Genomic DNA, 11,395 nt, shown 5'->3' with positions numbered 1-11,395 from the left:
GTCTTGCCGTGGATATCTGTGGTGACAATGGGATATCACGTGATTCACTTGATGTATGTTTCGGTGATCAACTTGCGGGTTCCGCCCATGAACCTATGCATAGGGGTTGGCACACGTTTTCGTCGTGATTCTCTGGTAGAAACTTTGGGGCACTCTTTGAGGTCCTTTGTGTTGGTTGAATAGATGAATCTGAGATTGTGTGATGCATATCGTATAATCATACCCACGGGTACTTGAGGTGACATTGGAGTATCTAGGTGACATTAGGGTTTTGGTTGATTTGTGTCTTAAGGTGTTATTCTAGTACAAACTCTAGGGCTGTTTGTGACACTTATAGGAATAGCCCAACAGATTGATTGGAAAGAATAATTTTGAGGTGGTTTCGTACCCTACCATAATCTCTTCGTTCGTTCTCCGCTATTAGTGACTTTGGAGTGACTCTTTGTTGCATGTTGAGGGATAGTTATGTGATCCAATTATGTTATCATTGTTGAGGGAACTTACACTAGCGAAAGTATGAACCCTAGGCCTTGTTTCAACGCATTGCAATACCGTTTACGCTTACTTTTATCATTAGTTACCTTGCTATTTTTATAATTTCATATTTCAAATACCTTTATCTATTATCCATATACCACTTGTATCACCATCTCTTCGCCGAACTAGTGCACCTATACAATTTACCATTGTATTGGGTGTGTTGGGGACACAAGAGACTCTTTGTTATTTGGTTGCAGGGTTACTTGAGAGAGACCATCTTCATCCTATGCCTCCTACGGATTGATAAACCGTAGATCATCCACTTGAGGGAAATTTGCTACTGTCTTACAAACCTCTGCACTTGGAGGCCCAACAACGTCTACAAGAAGAAGGTTGTGTAGTAGACATCAGCAGCCATGTAAAACTTGCAACAATAAAGTAGAGGACCTCTGACTTGTTTTTGCAGGGCATGTTATATGTGATATGGTCAAGACATGATGTGATATACGTTATTGTATGAGATGATCATGTTTTGTAAAGTTATTGGCAACCGGCAGGAGCCTTATGGTTGTCTCTTTATTGTATGAAATGAAAACGCCATGTAATTGCTTTACTTTATCACTATGCGTTAGTGATAGTTGTAGAAGCAATAGTTGGCGAGAAGACCACAATGCAACGATGGAGATCAAGGTGTTGAGCCGGTGACGATGGAGATCATGACGATGCTTTCGAGATGGAGATCAAAAGCACAAGATGATGATGTCCATATCATGTCACATATTTTGATTGCATGTGATGTTTATCTTTTATACATCTTATTTTGCTTATTACGGCGGTAGCATTATAAGATGATCCCTTCACTTAATTTCAAGATAAAAGTGTTCTCCCTGAGTATGCACCATTGCTACAATTTGTCGTTTCGAGACATCACATGATGATCGGGTGTGATAGACTCTACGTTCACATACAACGGGTGTAAGACAGTTTTGCACATGCAGAATACTTGGGTTAAACTTGACGAGCCTAGCATGTACAGACATGGTCTCGGAACACTGGAGATCGAAAGGTCGAACATGAGTCATATAGTAGATACGAACAACATAGAGATGTTCACCATAATGACTACCCCATCTCACGTGATGATCGGACATGGGTTAGTTGATTTGGATCATGTATCACTTAGATAAACTTGAGGGATGTTTATTTAAGTGGAATTCATTAATAATTTGATTAATTGAACTTAATTTATCATGAATTTAGTCTTGATAGTTTTGCATATCTATGTTGTAGATCACTAGCTTGTGATATAGCTCCTATTTTTTTGATATGTTCCTAGAGAAAACTAAGTTGAATGTTGATAGTAGCAATGATGCCGACTGGGTCCGTGATCTGAGGATTATCCTCATTGCTGCATAGAAGAATTATGTCCTTGATGCACCGGTAGGTGATAACCCACAAGTATAGGGGATTGCAACAATTTTTGAGGGTAGAGTATTCAACCCCAATTTATAGATTCGACACAAGGGGAGCCAAAGAATATTTGTAAGTATTAGCAGCTGAGTTGTCAATTCAACCATACCTGGAGATTAATTATCTGCTGCAAGGTGATCAGTAGAAAAGCATTATGATAGTTTTGATAACAGTGACAGTAGCAATAGTAACAGTAACAGTGATAGCAATAATTTTGTAGTAAGTGCAACAGCAACGATAGCAGTAGTAACTTAGTAGAAACAATATAAGATAAGTTTGGAAGCATTGGATCGATAATTTGTTGGATGATATTCATCATGTGACAGTCATAACCTAGGGCAATACGACACTGGCTCCAGTTCATAAATATAATGTAGGCATGTATTCCGTAAATAGTCATACGTGCTTTTGGAAAGAACTTGCATGACATCTTTTGTCCTACCCTCCCATGGCAACGGGGTTCATATTGGAAACTAAGGGATATTAAGGCCTCCTTCTAATAGAGAACCGGAACAAAGCATTAACACACGGTGAATACATGAACTCCTCAAACTACGGTCGTCACCGGGAGTGGTCCCGACTATTGTCACTCCGAGGTTGCCGGATCATAACACGTAGTAGGTGACTATAACTTGCAAGATCAGATCTAGAACATGGATTTAATGGTGATAACATAAACTGTTCATATCTAAAATCATGGCACCCGGGCCCAAAAAAGTGACAAGCATTAAGCATGGCAAAGTTATAGCAACATCAGTCTCAGAACATAGTGGATACTAGGGGTTAAGCCCTAACAAAACTAACTCGATTACATGATGAATCTCATCCAACTCCTCACCGACCAGCGAGCCTATGAAGGAATTACTCACTCCTGGTGAGGAGCATCATGGAATTGGCGATGGAGAAGGGTTGGTGATGACGAAGAACGAAGATCCCCCTCCCTGGAGCCCCAAACGGACTCCAGATCTGGCCTCTTGATGAAGAATAGGAGGAGACGGTGGCTCCATCTCATGGATCGCGATAATTCTTGCTCCTTGATTTTTTCTGGAAAAATAGGATTTTATAGCGTCGGTTTCAGGGTCTGCGGGGCCACCAGGTGGGGACAACCTACCTGGGTGCTCCTGGGAGGGCAGGCACGCCCTGGTGGGTTGTGCCCACCCAGGTGGCCCCCTCCGATGGCTCTTGGCTCCAGAAATTCTCTTTTATTGTATAAAATATCCTCGCAAAGTTTCGCTTCATTCCGAGAAATTTTATTTATGCACAAAAACAACACCATGGTAGTTTTGCTGAAAACAACGCCAGTCCGGGGTTAGTTTCATTCAAATCATGCAAATTAGAGTCCAAAACAAGAGGAAAAGTGTTAGGAACAGTAGATACTTTGGAGACGTATCAACTCCCCCAAGCTTAAACATTTGCTTGTCCTCAAGAAATTCAGTTGCTAAACTGAAAGTGAAAAAGAAAAACTTTTACAAACTCTTTTGCTCTTGTTTGCATAAATAAGCTTAAACAACACCCATGTTTTCAGCCATCATTATAACTAACCATGCCGACAATAACTCTTAAAAATTATATTAACTCATATCAATGACATAATCAGCTAGCGAGCAATAATAAGATATCTCAAACAGCAACACGTTATCAAAACAACCATGATATAATATGACAATAGTGGTATCTCGCTAGCCCTTTCTGAGACCGCAAAACATAAATGTAGAGCACCTCCAAAGTTCAAGCAGCGACTAAACATTGTAATTCATGGTAGAAAAGATCCGGTCATGATGCACACAATATTAGCTACACACAATGCATCAACATGACAGCAGTGCTCTCAGGTTCCGGCGCTTATTTTAGAAGGTGATGACACAACATAAAAGTAAATAGAAAGTCCCTTCACAGAGGGAAGCAGTGATTTGCAGAGGTGCTAGAGCTCAAGTTTTTTAAAACAGAGGTGAAATAAAATTTGAGACATGCACACTTCTCATTTACTGCACGACCATCAGTTATTAATATCTACCATGCTAAGCACGCTAGTGGCGGTTCCCAAGCGATAAAAGTAAAGATTTTGACTCCATTGGGAGTTTTTGTTTGATTATTTGTAAGCTTTTTATGTTTGCAGTTTGGGACTGGGCATCCCTATTACCGCCCTTTTCTCGTGCGATGGCGAGTGAATAAACACTCGAGCTGAGAATAACCCACTTAGCATAGAAGATACTGAAGGAAATATGCCCTAGAGGCAATAATAAAGTTATTATTTATTTCCTTATTTCATGATAAATGTTTATTATTCATGCTAGAATTGTATTAACCAGAAACATAATACATGTGTGAATACATAGACAAACAGAGTGTCACTAGTATGCCTCTACTTGACTAGCTCGTTAATCGAAGATGGTTATGTTTCCTAACCATAAACAAAAGAGTTGTTATTTGATTAACGGGATCACATCATTAGGAGAATGATGCGATTGACATGACCCATTCCATTAGCTTAGCACCCGATCGTTTAGTATGTTGCTATTGCTTTCTTCATGACTTATACATGTTCCTATGACTATGAGATTATGCAACTCCCGTTTGCCGGAGGAACACTTTGTGTGCTACCAAACGTCACAATGTAACTGGGTGATTATAAAGGAGCTCTACAGGTGTCTCCAAAGGTACATGTTGGGTTGGCGTATTTCGAGATTAGGATTTGTCACTCCGATTGTCGGAGAGGTATCTCTGGGCCCTCCCGGTAATGCACATCACATAAAGCCTTGCAAGCATTGCAACTAATGAGTTAGTTGTGAGATGATGTATTACGGAACGAGTAAAGAGACTTGCCGGTAATGAGATTGAACTAGGTATAGGATACCGATGATCGAATCTCGGGCAAGTAAAATACCGATGACAAAGGGAACAACGTATGTTGTTATGCGGTCTGACCGATAAAGATCTTCGTAGAATATGTGGGAGACAATATGAGCATCCAGGTTCCGCTATTGGTTATTGACCTGAGACATGTCTCGGTCATGTCTACATTGTTCTCGAACCCGTAGGGTCCGCACGCTTAAGGTTTCGATGACAGTTATATTATGAGTTTACGAGTTTTGATGTACCAAAGGAGTTCGGAGTCCCGGATGAGATCGGGGACATGACGAGGAGTCTCGAAATGGTCGAGACGTAAAGATCGATATATTGGACGACTATATTCGGACATCGGAAAGGTTCCGAGTGATTCGGGTATTTTTCGGAGTACCGGAGAGTTACGGGAATACGTATTGTGCCTTATTGGGCCATACGGGAAAGAAGAAAAAGGGCCTCAAGGGTGGCCGCACCCCTCTCCTTGGTCTGGTCCCAACTGGACTAGGGAAGGGGGGCACCCCCTTCCTTCCTTCTCCTTTTCCCTTCCTCTTTTCCTATTCCATATGGGAGGTGGAACCCTACTAGGACTAGGGAGTCCTAGTAGGACTCCACACTTCGCGCGCCCCCTCCTAGGGCCGGCCTCCTCCCCCCTTGATCCTTTATATACTGGGGCAGGGGGCACCCCATAGACACACAAGTTGATCCACGTGATCATATTCTTAGCCGTGTGCGGTGCCCCCTTCCACCATAGTCCTCGATAATATTGTAGCGGTGCTTAGGCGAAGCCCTGCGACGGTAGTACATCAAGATCGTCATCACGCCGTCGTGCTGACGGAACTCTTCCCCGACACTTTGCTGGATCGGAGTCCGGGGATCGTCATCGAGCTGAACGTGTGCTAGAACTCGGAGGTGCCGTAGTTTCGGTGCTTGATCGGTCGGGCCGTGGAGACGTACGACTACATCAACCAAGTTAATGCTTCCGTTGTCGATCTACAAGGGTACATAGATCACACTCTCCCCCTCTCGTTGCTATGCATCACCATGATCTTGTGTGTGCGTAGGAATTTTTTTGAAATTACTACATTACCCAACAGTGGTATCAGAGCCTAGTTTTTATATGTTGATGTTATTTGCACGAGTAGAACACAAGTGAGTTGTGGGCGATATAAGTCATACTGCTTACCAGCATGTCATACTTTGATTCGGCGGTATTGTTGGACGAAGCGGCCCGGACCGACATTACGCGTACGCTTACGCGAGACCGGTTCTCCCGATGTGCTTTGCACATAGGTGTCTTGCGGGTGACAGTTTCTCCAACTTTAGTTGAACCGAGTGTGGCTATGCCCGGTCCTTGCGAAGGTTAAAACAGCACCAACTTGACAAACTATCGTTGTGGTTTTGATGCGTAGGTAAGATTGGTTCTTGCTTAAGCCCGTAGCAGCCACGTAAAACTTGCAACAACAAAGTAGACGACGTCTAACTTGTTTTTGCAGGGCATGTTGTGATGTGATATGGTCAAGACATGATGCTAAATTTTATCGTATGAGATGATCATGTTTTGTAACCGAGTTATCGGCAACTGGCAGGAGCCATATGGTTGTCGCTTTATTGTATGCAATGCAATCGCGCTGTAATGCTTTACTTTATCACTAAGCGGTAGCGATAGTCGTGGAAGCATAAGATTGGCGAGACGACAACGATGCTACGATGGAGATCAAGGTGTCGCGCCGGTGACGATGGTGATCATGACGGTGCTTCGAAGATGGAGATCACAAGCACAAGATGATGGTGGCCATATCATATCACTTATATTGATTGCATGTGATGTTTATCTTTTATGCATCTTATCTTGCTTTGATTGACGGTAGCATTATAAGATGATCTCTCTCTAATTATCAAGAAGTGTTCTCCCTGAGTATGCACCGTTGCGAAAGTTCTTCGTGCTGAGACACCACGTGATGATCGGGTGTGATAGGCTCTACGTTCAAATACAACGGGTGCAAAACAGTTGCACACGCGGAATACTCAGGTTATACTTGACGAGCCAAGCATATACAGATATGGCCTCGGAACACGGAGACCGAAAGGTCGAGCGTGAATCATATAGTAGATATGATCAACATAGTGATGTTCACCAATGAAACTACTCCATCTCATGTGATGATCGGACATGGTTTAGTTGATTTGGATCACGTAATCACTTAGAGGATTAGAGGGATGTCTATCTAAGTGGGAGTTCTTAAGTAATATGATTAATTGAACTTAAATTTATTATGAACTTAGTCCTGGTAGTATTTTGCAAATTATGTTGTAGATCAATAGCTCGCGTTGTTGTTTCCCTGTGTTTATTTTGATATGTTCCTAGAGAAAATTGTGTTGAAAGATGTTAGTAGCAATGATGCGGATTGGATCCGTGATCTGAGGTTTATCCTCATTGCTGCATAGAAGAATTATGTCCTTGATGGACCGCTAGGTGACGGCCTATTGCAGGAGCAGATGGAGACATTATGAACGTTTGGCTAGCTCAATATGATGACTACTTGATAGTTTAGTGCACCATGCTTAATGGCTTAGAATCGGGACTTCAAAGACGTTTTGAACGTCATGGAGCATATGAGATGTTCCAGGAGTTGAAGTTAATATTTCAAGCAAATACCCGAGTTGAGAGATATGAAAGTCTCCAACAAGTTCTATAGCTAAAAGATGGAGGAGAATCGCTCAACTAGTGAGCATGTGCCCAGATTGTCTGAGTACAACAATCGCTTGAATCAAGTGGGAGTTAATCTTCCAGATAAGACAGTGATTGACAGAATTCTCTAGTCACCATCACCAAGTTAGTAGAACTTTGTGATGAACTATGATATGCAAGGGATAACAAAAACGATTCCCAAGCTCTTCGTAATGCGGAAATTGACGAAGGTAGAAATCGAGAAAAACATCAAGTGTTGATGGTAGACAAGACAACTAGTTTCAAGAAAAGGGTAGAGGGAAGAAAGGGAACTTCAAGAAGAACAGCAAGCAAGTTGCTGCTCAAGTGAAGAAGCCCAAGTCTGGTCCTAAGCCTGAGACTAAGTGTTTCTACTGCAAAGGGACTGGTCACTAGAAGCGGAACTACCCCAAGTGATTGGCAGATAAGAAGGATGGCAAAGTGAACATAAGTATATTTGATATACATGTTATTGATGTGTACTTTACTAGTGTTTATAGCAACCCCTCAGTATTTGATACTAGTTCAGTTGCTAAGATTAGTAACTCGAAATGGGAGTTGCAGAATAAATAGAGACTAGTTAAGGGTAAAGTGACGATGTGTGTTGGAAGTAGTTCCAAGATTGATATGATCATCATCACACACTCCCTATACTTTCGGGATTAGTGTTGAACCTGAATAAGTGTTATTTGGTGTTTGCGTTAAGCATGAATATGATTTGATCATGTTTATTGTAATACGGTTATTCATTTAAGTAAGAGAATAAATTGTTGTTCTGTTTACATGAATAAAACCTTATATGGTTACACACCCAATGAAAATAGTTCGTTGGATCTCGATCATAGTGATACACATAATCATAATATTGAAACCAAAATATGCAAAGTTAATAATGATAGTGCAACTTATTTGTAGCACTGCCGTTTAGGTCATATTGGTGTAAAGCGCATGAAGAAACTCCATGTTGATGGGATTTTGGAATCACTTGATTATGAATCACTTGATGCTTGCGAACCATGCCTCATGGGCAAGATGACTAAGACTCCGTTCTCCGAAGCGAGCAACTGACTTATTGGAAATAATACATAGTGATGTATGCGGTCCGATGAGTGTTAAGGCTCACGGCAAGTATCATTATTTTCTGAACTTCACAGATGATTTGAGCAGATATATGTATATCTACTTGATGAAACATAAGTCTGAAACATTTGAAAAGTTCAAAAAATTTCAGAGTGAAGTGGAAAATCATCGTGACAAAAAAAAGTTTCTACGATCTGATCGTGGAGACAAATATTTGAGTTACGAGTTTGGTCTTCAATTAAAATAATGTGGAATAGTTTCACAAACTCATGCCACATGGAACACCACAGCATAATGGTGTGTCCGAACGTCATAACCGTACTTTATTGGATATAGTGCAATCTATGATGTCTCTTACCGATCTAGCACTATCGTTTTGGGGTTATGCATTAGAGATAGCTGCATTCACGTTAAATAGGGCACCATCTAAATCCGTTGAGATGACACCATATGAACTATGGTTTGGCAAGAAACCAAAGTTGTCGTTTCTTAAAGTTTGGGATTGTGATGCTTATATGAAAAGTTTCATCCTGATAAGCTCAAACCCAAATCAGAGAAATATGTCTTCATAGGATACCCAAAGGAGACTATTGGGTACACCTTCTATCACAAATCCGAAGGCAAGACCTTTGTTGCTAAATTCGGAGTTTTTCTAGAGAAAGAGTTTCTCTCGAAAGAAGTGAGTGGGAGGAAAGTAGAACTTGATGAGGTAACTATACCTGCTCCCTTATTGGAAAGTAGTTCATCACAGAAATCTGTTCCTGTGACACCTACACCAATTAGTAAGGAAGCTAATGATGATGATCATGTAACTTCAGATCAAGTCACTACCGAATCTCATAGGTAAACCAGAGTGAGATCCGCACCAGAGTGCTACGGTAATCTTGTTCTGGAAGTCATGTTACTAGACCATGACGAACTTGCGAACTATGAGGAAGCGATGATGAGCCCAGATTCCGCGAAATGGTTTGAGGCCATGAAATCTGAGATATGATCCATGTATGAGAACAAAGTATGGACTTTGATGGATTTGCCCGATGATCGGCAAGCCATAGAAAATAAATGGATATTCAATAGGAAGACGGACGCTGATAGTAGTGTTACTATCTATAAAGCTAGAATTGTCGCAAAAGGTTTTCGACAAAGTTCAAGGTGTTGACTACGATGAGATTTTCTCACTCGTATCGATGCTTAAAAGTTTGTCCAAATCATGTTAGCAATTGCCGCATTTTATGAAATCTGGCAAATGGATAACAAAACTGCAATCCTTAATGGATTTCTTAAATTAAGAGTTGTATATGATGCAACCAGAAGGTTTTGTCAATACTAAAGGTGCTAACAAAATAAGCAAGCTCCAGCGATCCATCTATGGACTGGTGCAAGCATCTCGAAGTTGGAATATACGCTTTGATAAGTTGATCAAAGCATATAGTTTTATACAGACTTACGGTGAAGCCTGTATTTACAAGAAAGTGAGTAGGAGCACTACAGCATTTCTGATAAGTATATGTGAATGACATATTGTTGATCGGAAATAATGTAGAATTATTCTGCAAAGCATAAAGGAGTGTTTGAAAGGAATTTTTCAAAGAAAGACCTCGGTGAAGCTGCTTACATATTGAGCATCAAGATCTATAGAGATAGATCAAGACACTTGATAAGTTTTTTTTTCAATGAGTACATACCTTGACAAGATTTTGTAGTTCAAAATGGAACAGTCAAAGAAAGAGTTCTTGCCTGCGTTACAAGGTGTGAAATTGAGTAAGACTCAAAGCCCGACCACGGCAGAAGATAGAAAGAGAATGAAAGTCATTCCCTATGCCTCAGCCATAGGTTTTATAAAGTATGCCATGCTGTGTACCAGATATATTGTATACCCTACCACTGAGTTTGGCAAGGGAGTACAATAGTGATCTAGGAGTAGATCACTGGACAACGGTCAAAATTATCCTTAGTGGAATAAGGATATGTTTCTCGATTATGAAAGTGACAAAAGGTTCGTCGTAAAGGGTTACATCGATGCAAGTTTTGACACTAATCTAGATGAATCTAAGTCTCAATCTAGATACATATTGAAAGTGGGAGCAATTAGCTAGAGTAGCTCCGTGCAGAGCATTGTTGACATAAATATTTGCAAAATACTTACGGATCTGAATATAATAGACCCGGTGACTAAAATTATCTCACAAGCAAAACATGATCACACCTTAGTACCCTTTGGGTGTTGGTCACATATTGATGTGGACTATGGGTGTTAATCACATGGTGATGTGAACTATTGCTGTTAAATCACATGGCGATGTGAACTAGATTATTGACTCTAGTGCAAGTGGGAGACTGAAGGAAATATGCCCTAGAGGCAATAATAAAGTTATTATTTATTTCCTTATTTCATGATAAATGTTTATTATTCATGCTAGAATTGTATTAACCGGAAACATAATACATGTGTGAATACATAGACAAACAGAGTGTCACTAGTATGCCTCTACTTGACTAGCTCGTTAATCGAAGATTGTTATGTTTCCTAACCATAAACAAAAGAGTTGTTATTTGATTAACGGGATCACATCATTAGGAGAATGATGTGATTGACATGACCCATTCCATTAGCTTAGCACCCGATCGTTTAGTATGTTGCTATTGCTTTCTTCATGACTTATACATGTTCCTATGACTATGAGATTATGCAACTCCCGTTTGCCGGAGGAACACTTTGTGTGCTACCAAACGTCACAATGTAACTGGGTGATTATAAAGGAGCTCTATAGGTGTCTCCAAAGGTACATGTTGGGTTGGCGTATTTCGAGATTA

This window comes from Triticum dicoccoides, chromosome 3A, assembly GCF_002162155.2.
Source record: "Triticum dicoccoides isolate Atlit2015 ecotype Zavitan chromosome 3A, WEW_v2.0, whole genome shotgun sequence".
In the NCBI taxonomy this organism is placed as follows: domain Eukaryota; kingdom Viridiplantae; phylum Streptophyta; class Magnoliopsida; order Poales; family Poaceae; genus Triticum; species Triticum dicoccoides.
This window is presented reverse-complemented; position numbering follows the sequence as displayed.